The sequence below is a fragment of the Nerophis lumbriciformis genome, linkage group LG07 (assembly GCF_033978685.3).
Source record: "Nerophis lumbriciformis linkage group LG07, RoL_Nlum_v2.1, whole genome shotgun sequence".
NCBI classification, from domain to species: Eukaryota; Metazoa; Chordata; class Actinopteri; order Syngnathiformes; family Syngnathidae; genus Nerophis; species Nerophis lumbriciformis.
This window is the reverse complement of record NC_084554.2, coordinates 25,413,020-25,428,657: the sequence shown is the minus strand read 5'-3', so window position 1 is coordinate 25,428,657 and position 15,638 is coordinate 25,413,020. Positions and strand designations below refer to the sequence as shown.

Sequence of the window (15,638 nt, the reverse complement as noted above, 5' to 3'; positions counted from 1 at the left end):
AAGAAGTTAGAGAAAAAGAAGAAGCTTATGATTACGGTGTCGGCACGGACTACAATTGCGGACGTGCGCACATTTTCAGGACTTATGCAGATCCCAAATACACATCAGCAACTACCAAAAGGTAAGAAAAGTTAGTTTTGCATAATATTGCGAAACAAAACGCCAGGTAATATGTCTGCTAATAGGTGTCATTTTGCGGTCCTTTTACCATAATAATACTAGTACCGGTATGTTTAATGCGCCGACAATCCATCAAGCGGTGCGGCCTCATAGCTTACCGACGTCATACTAAAAACATTTTGACAGATTTTTGAGCGCCGTGTAACGTTTTATATTCTCAATGAAACATTTTAAGTTTTTGTGTTGTTTACTGCCATCATATTGCAGTCTACATGTATCTCTTATGTGTGACTGCCATCTACTGGTCACACTTATCATTACTCCATGTACCAAATAAAATTACTTCGAGGTCAGTAATCACAACCAAAATTATGCCGCACATTAGGCGGATTAGGTTATAAGGCGCACTGTCGATTTTTGAGAAAATGAAAGGATTTTAAGTGCGCTTTATAGATAAAATATAAAATACGGTAACTGAAAAATGGGAGGACATGCTTTTAACTGATTAAAAATCAAGACTATGGTTTTTAACAGTTGGTTTAAAAATCAGAAGTACACAATTTAACCGATTAAAAATCAGGAGTACACCCTACTGATTAGAAATTCAGGAGTCAATGATTTTAACTGATTAAAAATCAGGAGTACACAATTTTAACTGATTAAAAATCAGGAGTATCTGCTTTAAATTATTAATTGTCAGGGGTAAAATGGTGGTTATAATCCAGAGTTTAATTTGTCAAATTTGGGAGACGTTTTTAACTTAAAAATCGGAAAGTTGTGAGTACACGGTTAACTGATCAAAAATCAGAAGTACACATCTTTTAACTGATAGTTTATTAATCAGGAGTTCCCGCTTATAACCGATTAAAAAAACAGGAATTTCTGCTTTAACTGATTAAAAATCAGGAGTAAAATACACTTAATTTAACTGGTGGTTAAAATAGAGATCTTTCACTGGGAGACGTTTTTAACTTAAAAATTGGAAAGTCGTAAGTGCATAGTTTTGACTGATCAAAAATCAGGAGTACACACTTTTAACTGATGGTTTAATAATCACACTTATAACATTAAAAATGAGTAGTACAAACTTTAACTGATTCAAAATCGGGAGTACATGACTACAACTGATCAAACATCAGGAGTACACGCTTAACTGATTAAAAATCAGGAGTAAACGCTTTTAACTAATTACAAATCAAGAGTAGACATTTGTAACTGATTAAAAAATGGGGGTACATACTTGTAACTGAATAAAAATCAGGAGTACACATTTATAACTGATCGAATATACGGCGTACACGCTTTGAAATACTTCTAATCGTGAGTACCTTTCTTTAACTGATTAAAATCAGGACTACACACTTAACTGATTAGAAATCAGGGGTACACGATTTTAACTGGTGTTTAAAATCGAGAGTCCATGCTTACAGCTGGTTGAAATTGGGAGTACAGGTTTTAACGAATGTTCAAAATTGGTAGACGTTTTAAACTTATGGATGAAAATCAAAAGAGAGAAAATCTTACTTATTAAAAATCAGGAGTACACATTTATAACTGATGGTTAACATGGTAAGGTCATGTTTTTGGAAATGAATGTCTGAGTTGCACATTTTGTCCCCTTAATGGACACATTGTGGATGACAATAAATCACTAATGATCTCAGTTTTATCACAAACTACGATGAATGTTATTAATCTTTCATTCATTGCCTTCGGGTCTTCAAAGTCAAAGTCCTAAGTCTTTAGAGGGGTGAAGACGAGCGGAAGTGCAGAGGTGGCGATAGGACACCTTCATCCTAATTACCTTCATCGCTCACTCCTGCTCATAATTGATCTGATCCTCTTCTGGAAATGAAAACGTCATCATGAATAACAAATCAAAATGCTGATTTGGAGTTCTGCTGACCAAGATGGACTCTTTCTGCCTTTTTATGATATTCTTGCCTTGAATGGTTGATTAATGATTGATTAAATCTGGTGTTCACGTCGTGACCTCTGAGAAGGAATGGCAACCCGCACACACAGACACACACACACACACACACACACACACACACACACACACACACACACACACACACACACACACACACACACACACACACACACACACACACACACACACACACAAACACGCACACGCACACACATACATACACACACGGTTTGACAAATATTGGTCAGTTGTGGCCTAAATTGTGCTCTCTGTTGTAGCAATTTTGTAGATCAAAAAAATAATGATATAATGAGAATGCTGATATTGCGATTGTTGCCTTTTCAGTATTTAAATTGTTATAATTGTTACTTTTTTTTACACATGAGGTATTACATAAATTAGTTTTTATACTGTGTAATTATAATTGGATTACATCAATTGAAAAATTACAAGAATGAAGGTATGAAGAAAATAAATTTTACGTAAACAATCAATGCAAAGTGTCGTCATATCATTTTAGTATGAATACTAATTATATTTTTAATATTTTAGGGGTGGCATAGTTGCATGGTTATGACATGTTGTGATGTATAAACCAGCGACAGGTTTCTTTCAGCGTGTCAGAGCATTAAACTGTCCTCTCCTGGTCTGGCATGCCTGCTGCAAAAGATAAAGAACTTCCCTAGTTTACTAGAAGTTTCTTTTTGTACAATATTCTTGTGTTAGTGGTCTAATAACATCGACTTCCCGTGTCGCCTTGCCGTAGATCAATAGCTCATCACGAGGCCATTAGTGGACAAGAAGAATTTAATGAGGTGAGAAAATGAGCGGCTGGTTAAATAAGGGCAGTAAAGCGAGCTTATTAGCTGTAAACAAGTAGACTTATTATTGTTTGTTTTTTGAATGTGTTAACAAATTAAAGTGTGTAAATAAGCGAGAATTCATTTTTCATTTGGGGGTAAAGACTTCAATTGACAGAATAAGGGATGACCTGAAATTTAGGATAACCACACTTTTTTAAGAACATTTCTTAAAAAAAAAAAGAATATTAATATAAATAAAAAAACATAATTGTTGTGAATTTGCGTGTGTGGCTAATGTTCACACTTGTGTTTTTGATATGGTACCAAAGGCTCTGCAGTATAAAACAATGTGAAGATACGATTAAGCAGATTTGGTGACAATAATGCAGATCACACATTTTTTAAATTGCTATTAAAAAACAACTTTTTTCTGGTTGGCAGTAGTATATGTAAAGACTTGAAATATGTATTTTTTGTAATGTTAAAAAACAAAGTTGAATTGAAAAATAATGCTCTTGTAGATCCACGCTGATGTCCATGTCTCCTCTAACAGCCATACAAAGATTACAACCCTCCCAAATATATTACACTATATACACATCCATTTACTGTATACATTATATTGCTTTAATTTATTTTCATTTAAAACCCCCCCACTAATTTTAAAGTGTTGCGACTTTTATTTTATTTTGTAGGAGTAGCGACTTCCTCCCGGTTAACTTCCTTTGTTATCACTTTATAGAAGTGCGTATGCAAGTGACGTTGAGGCCACATTGGGACATGTGCGCGTTTAGACTGGAGTCTGATAAAAATCCATTTTTACTTGCAGTGTAAACAGTCATCTGGAAAAATTCAGATCTCAAAAAAATCTAATTTGGGACACTTTGGCCTGCAGTGTAAATGTAGTCTATTAGTCTCTATTTTACTTAATATACTTATAAGTTATAAAATGGCATTGCAGTTCTAAAAATGTGTTTGAACATAACACTTGTTTTAAATCAAAATAGAAGTTTCCACTATGACTATTTTTTTTAATCGATACAGTATGCAGTAACTAACAAATGTAATTTTGCGTGTGAATGCTGAAAATAAATGTTAAGAGTGAGCATGCTAGCCAGATAAAATGATGCACAGTAACAATATATGACTCACAAGTGTATACCTGCAAAGTGAGAAAAATATGCTAACATGCTAAAGTTAACATGCGTGAAGTAGGACATTTGACTCTGAGGTGTATACCTGCAGAATTAGCTAAAGAGCTAGCATGCTAATGATAATATGCTAACAGTTAGCATGCATGAAGTAAATAATTTGACTGGCGTGTATACCTGCAAAAGGAGCTAAGAAAAGCTAGCCTGCTAATGTTAACATGCTAACGTTAGTATGCGTGAAATAAACTGTTAGTCTGATGTGTAGATCTGCTAAATAAGCTAAAAAGCTAGCAGGTTAACAGTTAGCATGCTAACAGTTAACATGCATGAAGTAAAATATTTGACTCTGAGGCATACCCGCAAAAGGAGCTAAAAAAAAGCTAGCATGCTAATGTTAACATGCCAGACTTTAACATGCTAAATTAGCATGTGTGAAATAACAAAATAATACAGTCTGCTGTGTATATCTGCAAGCTAAAAAGTCTGTATGTAAACAGTTGGCATGCTAACAGTTAGCATAAATAAAGTAACGTATTTGACTCTGAGGTGTATACCTGCAAAAGGAGCTAAATGTGGTAACTAGGGCTGGGCGATATATTGAATATACTCGATATGTCGCGGGTTTGTCTCTGCGCGATATGGAAAATGATGATGTCGAACAGACAACTGTAATATGTCAAGTATGCGGCAAAAGCGTTGCTACAAAAAGTAGCAGCACTACTAATTTGTCACCCGCTAGAGAATGAAGAGTGCTTGAAACTCTGCATGTCAACATCTTGGCCAGTGCCACACCCACAAATTGCACTGACCCGATTGAGCCTGGCGTCTTCCATTTCCAGATCAACACAGAAGGAGATAACGTCCGCAGGAACCTACCACATAGCGAAGGACATACACTTTTTGATTTGCTATTATGCAGCTAATTTTTATGCTACACTTTTTGAAATATGTTGTGTGACATCATGCACAAAAGTGCACTTTGTTTAAAAATATTGTAGTGGTGTTCTGTACAAAAAGTGCACTTAAATTTAGTGTTTTGATATGTCATATTAGTGACATCATGTACAAAAAAGCACTAATAGCTTGTTTTAAAATGTCTCTGACAATCTTGCACTCTCTGTTTTGAAAGGACATGAATGTTTGTGCCACAGCTTAATAACTGTTTAATAAATACAGTTTTCGTAAATTGACTTAGTTGTGATTTCCCTCTCTGCATGAAAGTTTAAAATGAGCATATATTAATGCAGTATGAACAAGAATGTTTTAATGTAGACACATAGAATCATCATACTGCTGTGATTATATGCATCAAGTGTTCATTCAAGGCTAAGACAAAATATCAAGATATATATCGTGTATCGTGACATGGCCTAAAAATATTGAGATATTAATAAAAGGCCATATCGCCCAGCTCTAGTGGTAATGTTAACATGCTAAAGTAAGCATGTTAGCATGTGTATGCGTGAATACCAAAATACTAGTCTGTGGTGTGCACATGCAAAATCTGTTAAAAAGCGAGCATGCTAATGTAAGTATTGTTGCGGCTGGCTACGGGGTGTTAGCCAATGACTTTGGCTGGGGGGCCAGACTTCCGGGAGAGATAGGGAAGTGACGTTGTTGACAGGAAGTGAGTGTTCGAGTTTTGCCGGGAAAAGGAGGGAGACACACATTGGAGCTGTTGTGTGGTTAAATTGAATCTTGTACAATAAAGACAAGACAAACAAAGAACTTGTATGAGCCTACATTCCTGGGATTATTACAGTATTGTGTCACTGCCCGATGTACTGAGCTGCTCGACCCGTGTTGCAAATGTGGTTAACATTTTTCAGTATTCATACAACTATAATTACATCATGTCATTATTAATTCCATCTTCCGCAAGTAAAATATATCTCACATACAATATTTTACCATGACATCTAATACCAGGACACAACCCTCGGTGGGATATTAAACATTTCAGGTAATAACTCCCCTTTTTTACTCTCACTATGAAGCTGCAGATTTTCAGCTCAATACAATACAGTGATTGTTTTCATGGGCTTGCTAATGAGTGTGAAGTTAAACAGATACCAAAGTCACACTTTCTCATTCTGCATTGTTTTCTGCTTAAGGATAATTAATGTTCTTACAAGCTCGAGTTGTGTACGTGTTTAAAAAGTATGCCTCCATTAAAAAGAGTGCCTCCATTCATCTCAAACTGTACCCTGGAGGCAGATTCTATTGCACATCCTGAAAATGCCACTAAAATAGTGTGAGGAGAAACCAGCACCACCCGCTCCTTCTCTCTTGCGAGCGGTGGCTCGTGAAAAGCTAATTCGTCATTCAGCAGGTGAGCAGAAACATTTTACGCTGACCTCTGACCTTTCTCTAATGAGACACAACCAAGGCTAAGTCACAAAGTGAAGAGAAATGTTTGTTGGATTGTTGGATGATATCATGTATTTTGTACTCTGGAGAACATTTTATGCTGTCTCACCGGACATTTATTTGGAATATTCTGGGTCTAAAGCCAAATTGACTTTAAATCTGAATAATCCTTAGTGTAAAAAAGCCAAACAAAATCATGATTTTTTTTTCTACCAAATCTTATCCACATTTATTATTGAACATCCCATCCCATTAAAATGATAATTATTTTTGGTGAACACATAGCTATGTAATTCTGCACAACAATATTCTGCATAATCTTATTGGAATGACAAGTAAGTAATTAAAATGCTTTTGTTAAAATAAAATAAAAAAGTCCATAAATGATGAACAGCATTGATATTAAGGCTTTGTAAAAGGCAGTTTTTAACTTTTTGGGATCATTGTCCAATTGTGTCCAATTTTCAACCGTCTTGATGTTGATATGAGATGAATGTATGGCCTTCTTCATGATTCAATCCACTTTATGCAGGCAAAAGTGTTTCTAGCACTTTCCAGTTCATGCTAGGCTTGGTCCTAGTGGCTCAGTGATTGTTGGTCCAAAACTGATGAAGATATTGGCAAAATGTAGGTAATAAGTTATTTTTTTACTTGTTCTAGGTATTTTTCTACGTTTATTGCGCTGTAGGGTGCGTGTACGAGTGCCTGCTGGTCACCAAACACTGCAGGAATGTATCAGCAGAGTGCGTCAAATACGGCTGCAAAATTATACTTTCATGAAATAAAAACATGTTTTATTGTAAGTTTATGAGCTTGAGTATGTTTAGAACTATATATAGTTGTATTATTTTGGTTTATTTTGTCAGTAAAACTAACGATAGAATGACCGCAATGCATGCTTCTAGGCACAGTCGCACACGTCCTTGGTAGCAGTCATGGCGTCTCTCGTTGAGTTGGCCATACTCTCTTTATAGACGACTCTGCCACGAGTGGTACGCCAAATAACAACAGTGTTCTATTTTCCTATATTCAAACAGTGTTACTGTTCAAACTGTGTGTAACTTTACACCGGCCAAATATATTTAATATACAAACCCTGTTTACATATGAGTTGGGAAATTGTGTTAGATGTAAATATAAACGGAATACAATGATTTGCAAATCATTTTCAACCCATATTCAGTTGAATATGCTACAAAGACAACATATTTGATGTTCAAACTGATAAACATTTTTTTTTTGTGCAAATAATCATTAACTTTAGAATTTGATGCCAGCAACACGTGACAAAGAAGTTGGGAAAGGTGGCAATAAATACTGATAAAGTTGAGGAATGCTAATCAAACACTTATTTGGAACATCCCACAGGTGAACAGGCAAGTTAGGAACAGGTAGGTGCCATGATTGGGTATAAAAGTAGATTCCATGAAATGCTCAGTCATTCACAAACAAGGATGGGGCGAGGGTCACCACTTTGTCAACAAATGCAAGAAATTGTTGAACAGTTTAAGAAAAACCTTTCTCAACCAGCTATTGCAAGGAATTTAGGGATTTCACCATCTACGGTCCGTAATATCATCAAAGGTTTCAGAGAATCTGGAGAAAGCACTGCACGTAAGCAGATAAGCCCGTGACCTTCGATCCCTCAGGCTGTACTGCATCAACAAGCGACATCAGTGTGTAAAGGATATCACCACATGGGCTCAGGAACACTTCAGAAACCCACTGTCAGTAACTACAGTTGGTCGCTACATCTGTAAGTGCAAGTTAAAACTCTTCTATGCAAGGCGAAAACCGTTTATCAACAACACCCAGAAACGCCGTCGGCTTCGCTGGGCCTGAGCTCATCTAAGATGGACTGATACAAAGTGGAAAAGTGTTCTGTGATCTGACGAGTCCAGATTTCAAATTGTTTTTGGAAACTGTGGACGTCGTGTCCTCCGGGCCAAAGAAGTAAAGAACCATCCGGATTGTTATAGGCGCAAAGTTGAAAAGCCAGCATCTGTGATGGTATGGGGTTGTATTAGTGCCCAAGACATGGGTAACTTAGACATCTGTGAAGGCGCCATTAATGCTGAAAGGTACATACAGGTTTTGGAGCAACATATGTCGCCATCCAAGCAACGTTACCATGGACGCCCCTGCTTATTTCAGCAAGACAATGCCAAGCCACGTGTTACATCAATTTGGCTTCATAGTAAAAGAGTGCGGGCACTAGACTGGCCTGCCTGTAGTCCAGACCTGTCTCCCATTGAAAATGTGTGGCGCATTATGAAGCCTAAAATACCACAACGGAGACCTCCGGACTGTTGAACAACTTAAGCTGTACATCAAGCAAGAATGGGAAAGAATTCCACCTGAGAAGCTTAAAAAATGTGTCTCCTCAGTTCCCAAACGTTTACTGAGTGTTGTTAAAAGGAAAGGCCATGTAATACAGTGGTGAACATAGCCTTTCCCAACTACTTTGGCACGTGTTGCAGCCATGAAATTCTAAGTGAATTATTATTTGCAAAAAAAAATTAAGTTTATGAGTTTGAACATCAAATATCTTGTCTTTGTAGTGCATTCAATTGAATATGGGTTGAAAAGGATTTGCAAATCATTGTATTCCGTTTATAGTTACATCTAACACAATTTCCCAACTCATATGGTAACGGAGTTTGTACTTTTTAAGTACTTTGTACTTAAAAACAACACTGCCTTAATACAATGAATACTTACGCTACTTTATTTTAATGTTGTTTTTTGGTCATAATGGTGGTACTTGGAGAGCTTAGTTTTTTCTGAGTCGTTTCAATTTCTTTTCATCTGGGGTGGACAGTATGGGTCTTCTTCTAGACTTTGGCAAAGTAGTGACATTTTGAGAACTGATTACGGTGGAATCTCAAATCGGGCAAAAATGGCTGCAAAAGTTTTCCTCAATTATTATAATTCCCATCCTTCTGAGTACTGCTTGATACCGCTAGGAAAATCCCATTGGGCATCAAATTCCTATTTATCTGAATCATCCTAACTTTTCTCCCGCTATACGGCACCCCTGACTACGGTCAATCATGGTCTCTAACGAGAAGTCTATAAGGCTTGGCCTCGTTAAGCTTAAGTAAGTAAAAGATATTCTGGAACCTTTTGAACTTATTTGAATTAGATTTAAATCTGAGTATTTGTTTTGAGGCTGTATGTGCAATTCTGAACTGCGTAAATTAAGAGAAATAAATCCAAAAACTGTAAAAAATCTTAGAATTAAAATATTCATGCTGGTATATGTATAAAACGACAGAGAGTACTTGAAACAAATTTAATCTGCATATCTATCTGTGGTGGCTGTCCAGCTGCCTCCTTCATTACCCAGGGATCATCAGGGGACAACAATGTAATATCGTGGCAATCAGTCTTCTAGATATTTATGATACGATGATATTTCACAGGTGAAATTGAAAATTTGACCTGCTGGTGATGCTACAGGAGGTGGGACAAAATCCTGGGATCATTGGAGCAATTACAATTGGTCCGCAGGGAACATGAACCTCTCTATCAAGTGTTGTGACATCCCATTAAACTGGTGTTGAGACTTTCCGCTAAAAGTAATAAAAGACGGCCTCGTGGTGACAGGAGCCATGGTCATGGTCAGTGGGTTGCGTCTTGACGAGATTCAATATATTTGACGATAAAACGTATTCAAATGGAGATCCGTTGATGTAAATGAGAGCATATTATACACCGTAGCACAGTGAAGAGAAAAGACAGTATGTAAACTGGAGTCTCACCAGTCAGATTGTGAACATAAAAATAAATACAATTAAACCATTTTGTACATATTTGGCCTAAATTAAGTACTAAAGTATATGTATTACAGTGCAGTATTTGTCTTATTTTCTATGATTGTGTTGTGGTAATTGATAAGGATATTCACCAAGCAGGACTTTCGCTTCCGGGTTAGGGGTGAACACTGCAGCTAATCTTCACGCTACCGTATCGTCACCGCGACAATCAAGTTGACCAATTTGTGGCATTTACTTAATCTTTAACACCTGCCTCATCATTAACACATCTCCACATTTGTGAGCCTGTGACATGAGCGATATCAAAAGACAAAACACAAGATTGACCAGGCCTCGATTTGACTTGGGGTGCCACTTAATGCTAATAAGACTAGGAGTGTCCCGATCAGATAGTGATATCGGATATTGGTCTGATATCAGCAAAAAAACACTAGTATCGTCTTGCATCTAAAATCTACGGTACAAACAGCCCTGCAACACGTTCACTTGTGCACTGCTTGACAGCCAATTAACATCTAAATGTCCTCCAATAATCATACAAATTGTATTTTTTCTTGTATTCAGTGAAGTCATTTACAAAACGTAGACATTGTAGGCTATAGGCTACTAAGAGCTAGTAGCCACATAACAGCTATGCATTCAATAGCACACAAGCTAGACATACGTAATGAGTGTCCTAAATTGAACAATAATGCAGTCTAAAACACAACAATTGTCAATATAAACAAGCATTAAATAATTATAGTTGCATATTCCTTCCAGATACAAAATCTCCAAAGCTGAAGTGTATTGAAAAATATCCAGTAACAAAGGTGTCCGCATCATTCAACTTACAGTGCTGCGTTATGCCCTTAATTAGAATTATTGTGACCGCTAGGTGTTGCTAAAACACAAATGAACACTCCACTTTAAAAGCATAAATCTGTCTTACCTACCATTGTTCTGACTAATTTCAATTGATCAAGCCTTTTCTAACATTCCATACTAAAAAATAATAAAAGTATGCGGCTATGATTCCTGCTGATATCGTATCGGATTAATATCAATATCGCTCAACACTCAAGGCTCCAATGTCTGCACCGTATTGGAAGAGAAAAAGTTGTATCGGGTCACTCCTTAAGACTGCTATCAGCAGCTGCCTGGACTATGCCAAGTGGAGATAAAGTCTGTTGATTCACTTCATTGTCAACATCATAAGTGACATTTGTGAACCTTTGGCGTGAGCGATGCACAACGACAGCGCAGGCACGCAATGCTAACACGACGGATGGTCGTAACTGCAAATGTCAAGCTGACCAACCTTTGGAAAAACAACTTGCGCCCGAGGTTTCAGCACATCGAAGCGGTGTTCTAACATAGAAAAATTAGCCAGGAAGTGACAAAGTATTTGCTCGTAGTGGCCATATTTTAGTGGCAGGGCAATGGCCATACCAATGATGCTTGGAGGATCTCCCTGGCAACTGGTGAGTATTGTAATGTACAGTAGAACACACTCAAGTCCAATATATTGGGTAAAAACAAGTGTAAAGGCTACTAAAGAGGTACCTCAACTTAAGTGTTTTGAGATAAGAGCTGTCTCTCGGATAATTTTTGTACTTTAATTTGCAAGAAAAAAAAAGAGTTACAAGCATCCCCTCTATTAGCTGGCGTAGCGGATGTCACAGTAAACCCCGTAAGATCTGCTCAAAACATCAGGTCTTACTCGCGAGCATTATTTTTAGCTAAAGATGGACATAACTTTGTTTTTCCAATCAGGAGAAGGAAGAAAGGGTTATTGAAGGAAAGTGCTGAGACAAAGTAGATAAATCATTAAAATCTTAACAGGGTGCGCAGCAGACTTGGCAAAGCAATTCTTGCATACAGTAGCACTGGTTGTCTGCACCGTACTGAAGCAGAATGAGTCTAACGCCATCCAGGAATGTTAGGATATCATCTAAAACAGGGGTGTCAAACTCATTTTAGACCGGGGGCCACAGGGAGAAAAATCTACTCCCAAGTGGGCCGGACTGATGAAATCATGGCACGATAACTTAAAAATAAAAGGTATCGTTTTGTTTGTTTAAAAATAGACCAAGCACATTCTGAAAATGTCCAAATCACAATCCATCCATCCATCCATTTTCTACCGCTTGTCCCTTTCAGGGTCGCGGAGGGTGCTGGAGCCCATCTCAGCTGCATTCAGGCGGAAGGCGGGGTACGCCCTGGACAAGTCGCCACCTCATCGCAGGGCCAACACAGATAGACAGACAACATTCACACTCACATTCACACACTAGGGCCAATTTAGTGTTGCCAATCAACCTATCCCCAGGTGCATGTTTTTGGAGGTGGTAGGAAGCCGGAATACCCGGAGGGAACCCACGCAGTCACGGGGAAAACATGCAAACTCCACACAGAAAGATCTTGACCTTCGTATTGTGAGGCACATGCACTAACCCCTGTGCCACATAATGTTTTTGTTTTTTTACACTTACATGTTGCAGTTAATAGTATTCTATCTTTGTTTCTCGTTATTTAGACTTTCTGAATAAATTATGTGATAATGTTCATCAGTCAACTCATTTTCAATCTATCAAGATTAAAAAAATAATATCACAATCAAATTGCGTGATGTAATTTATGTGGTTTGTTCATTTTCCTCGACTGGTGAACTAACATGTGGTTTATTTTATTTTTACATATGTAGCATAATCTACAACGATACAAAGAATTGCTAGTGGGACATCTAGTGGACACATTTAGAACAGCAGTTTCTTTCATTCAAAAATTTCGGCTAATTTTTATACTTCGCAAACTCATCCCGCGGGGCCGGATAAAACTTGTTCGCGGGCCAGATCAGGCACTGTAAAAGTCCACTCTTCAAGAAAATGCTGTAAAAAATTAAAATATTACTTCATAAAACTACTGTCCGCTGCTGTTCAACGTTGATGACTCATGACTGCTGCGCTAGGTCCACTACTAACCACATTGTGAAGTATGCGGACGACACGACAGTAGTGGGCCTCATCCGTGACAACAATGACATGAACTACAGGGAGGAGGTGAAACATCTGGTTGACTGGTGCAGAACCAACAACCTGGTCCTGAATGTCATCAAGATTAAGGAGATCATCGTTGACTTTAGGAAGCACCAGTCCAGCCACGCTCCACTCTACATCAACGGCACAGCGGTGGAGATAGTGAGCAGCACCAAGTTCCTGGGGGTGCAGATAACTGACAATATAACCTGGTCCCTACACACTGAAGCTCTTGTAAATAGAGCTCAGCAGCGCATGCACTTTTTGCGTCGGATGAAAAGAGCACAGCTCCCTCCCCCCATTCTCACCACATTCTACAGAGGCACTATAGAGAGCCTGCTGACCAACAGCATCTCTGTCTGGACTGGAGCCTGCAATGCCTCAGACTGGAAGTCTCTCCAGAGAGTGGTGAGGACGGCGGAAAAGATCATCAGGACTCCTCTTCCTCCTATCCAGGAGATCGCAAAAAGCCGCTGCCTGACCATGGCTCAGAAAATCTGCAAAGACTCCTCCCACCCCCACCAAGGACTGTTTTCACTGCTGGACTCTAGAAAGAGGTTCCGCAGCCTCCGAAGCAGAACCTCCAGGTTCTGTAACAGCTTCTTTCCTCAAGCCGTAAGACTCTTGAACGCATCATAATTCAATTATCCCCTCAACTCCCCCCAAAATGGATTAACTAGCTGGAATAAAAAAAGACAATATAACATACATACATAAAGGTGGACGCATGTGAAAAAGTGCAATATATTTATCTGTACAGTAATTTATTTATTGATATATATTTATTTATTTTATATGTATATATTATTTATATTTATTTATTTATTTATATATGCACCTTATTGCTTTTTTTTAATCCTGCACTACCATGAGCTTATGTAACGACATTTCGTTCTTATCTGTGCTGTAAAGTTCAAATTTGAATGACAATAAAAAGGAAGTCTAAGTCTACTGTAGTTCTTTGTACTACATTAAATTCCATCATTTTATACAATATTTCTCACCTAAAAGTTTTTCTTTTTAAAAGGCATGTTTCATGTTAAAATTGTGCTGTTTTGAGGGCGGCAAGCACCAATTAAATTGATTCCAATTAATTTCAATGGGCAACACTGATTTGAGATACAGGTGTTTTGAGTTATCACAGAACCAATTAAGCTTGTAAATTGGTGTTATTTTTTGTAGACAGGGCTCTCATCATGTTTAAAGTTATAAACCGTTTTTTTTAATGCTCCAACATAACATTTATTTTTTTAATAATATTTCTACTTTGCAAAAATGTGTTTACATTGCTCAAGCCAGAAACCAAGTGTTTTTACAAAGCCTGTAGCTTTGATGCTAATGAGCTGTTTGTCTACACCTGTCTCCAATAGTGCTATTGTGTACTTTTACATAGTCATTCTGCACCTATCCCAACGTGACAGACACCACATATTACATTCAACATTGTAACATTCAGGAGTGGGGAGTACACAAACATTAGCATGGCTAAGCAAGCTAGAGCTAATCATTCCAACATGCTATCATGCTAGGTTAGCCTATTCACAGAACAAGAACATAATCATCAAACTTACAGCGTCCATGTCTGTCACTGACTGTTGAATAGTTGGCAGAACTCCAGCTTTATTTTAAAAATTCGTAGCAAAACCTTGAGTATCCTCTGTGAAGTAATGGGTGTATTAATTGGGCGGGGTTATCTAGCAAGGGGCGGGCCTGTTCATGACATCACCAGGGAGGAGGGTTTTCCTTTAAGGGGTGTCTAAAGTGTGGCCCCGGGGCCTTCTGCATCCCGCAGCAATTTTTTCACCAGCTCAAGGCGCATTCTACAATTACGAATACAGAACAAATCATAAAAAGTGGAATAAAAGAGCAAACAGGTGAAACTTAAAGAGAAAACGTTGCAGTAATGACTTGAATAACACAAAGCTGCCGACTCAAATAATAATGAATCAAAATTCATGTTGTTATGAATTTGAGAGGTATTCAAAGTTTCAATTACTTCACATTTTTTGGGGCGAAAATATTGCATTTACTGCATATTGCATCTACTGTAATCACATATGTTGTGTGTTTGCCATATAAAACACAAAGTTTTATTTGACAAAAAAGACTAAAACCAAAAAAAACCATGAAAAAATAATACAAACTTTTTAAATCGACATATAGTTCTGAAGTTGATCTAGAGACTTAAGCATTGAAGGTAAAAAATAATAATAATAAGACTTACACAACACTTTTATTAATGGGTCTTTTTGGAACCCCAATAATTTTAGTGGGAGTTTTTTTTATTTATTTTTTTTAACTATAATTGCTAATAAAATGATTTATTAAAATCAATGTTATGGGCAGCACGGTGGAAGAGGGGTTAGTGTGTCTGCCTCACAATACGAAGGTCTTGAGTAGTCGTGAGTTCAAACCCGGCCTCGGGATCTTTCTGTGTGGAGTTTGCATGTTCTCCCCGTGAC

General features: G+C 37.6%; 1 long non-coding RNA gene across 2 annotated transcripts in view; it reads right to left on the bottom strand.

The window, feature by feature from the left end:
* Nucleotides 1-14,896, bottom strand: part of LOC133609734 (uncharacterized) — a 123,797-nt gene extending 108,901 nt beyond the window's left edge. For both annotated transcript variants that reach the window (XR_009815764.2, XR_012050551.1), the window contains exon 1: nt 14,748-14,896. This is a non-coding gene — a long non-coding RNA (uncharacterized lncRNA). The remainder of the gene's footprint in view (nt 1-14,747) is intronic.
* Nucleotides 14,897-15,638: the final 742 nt, after the last annotated feature.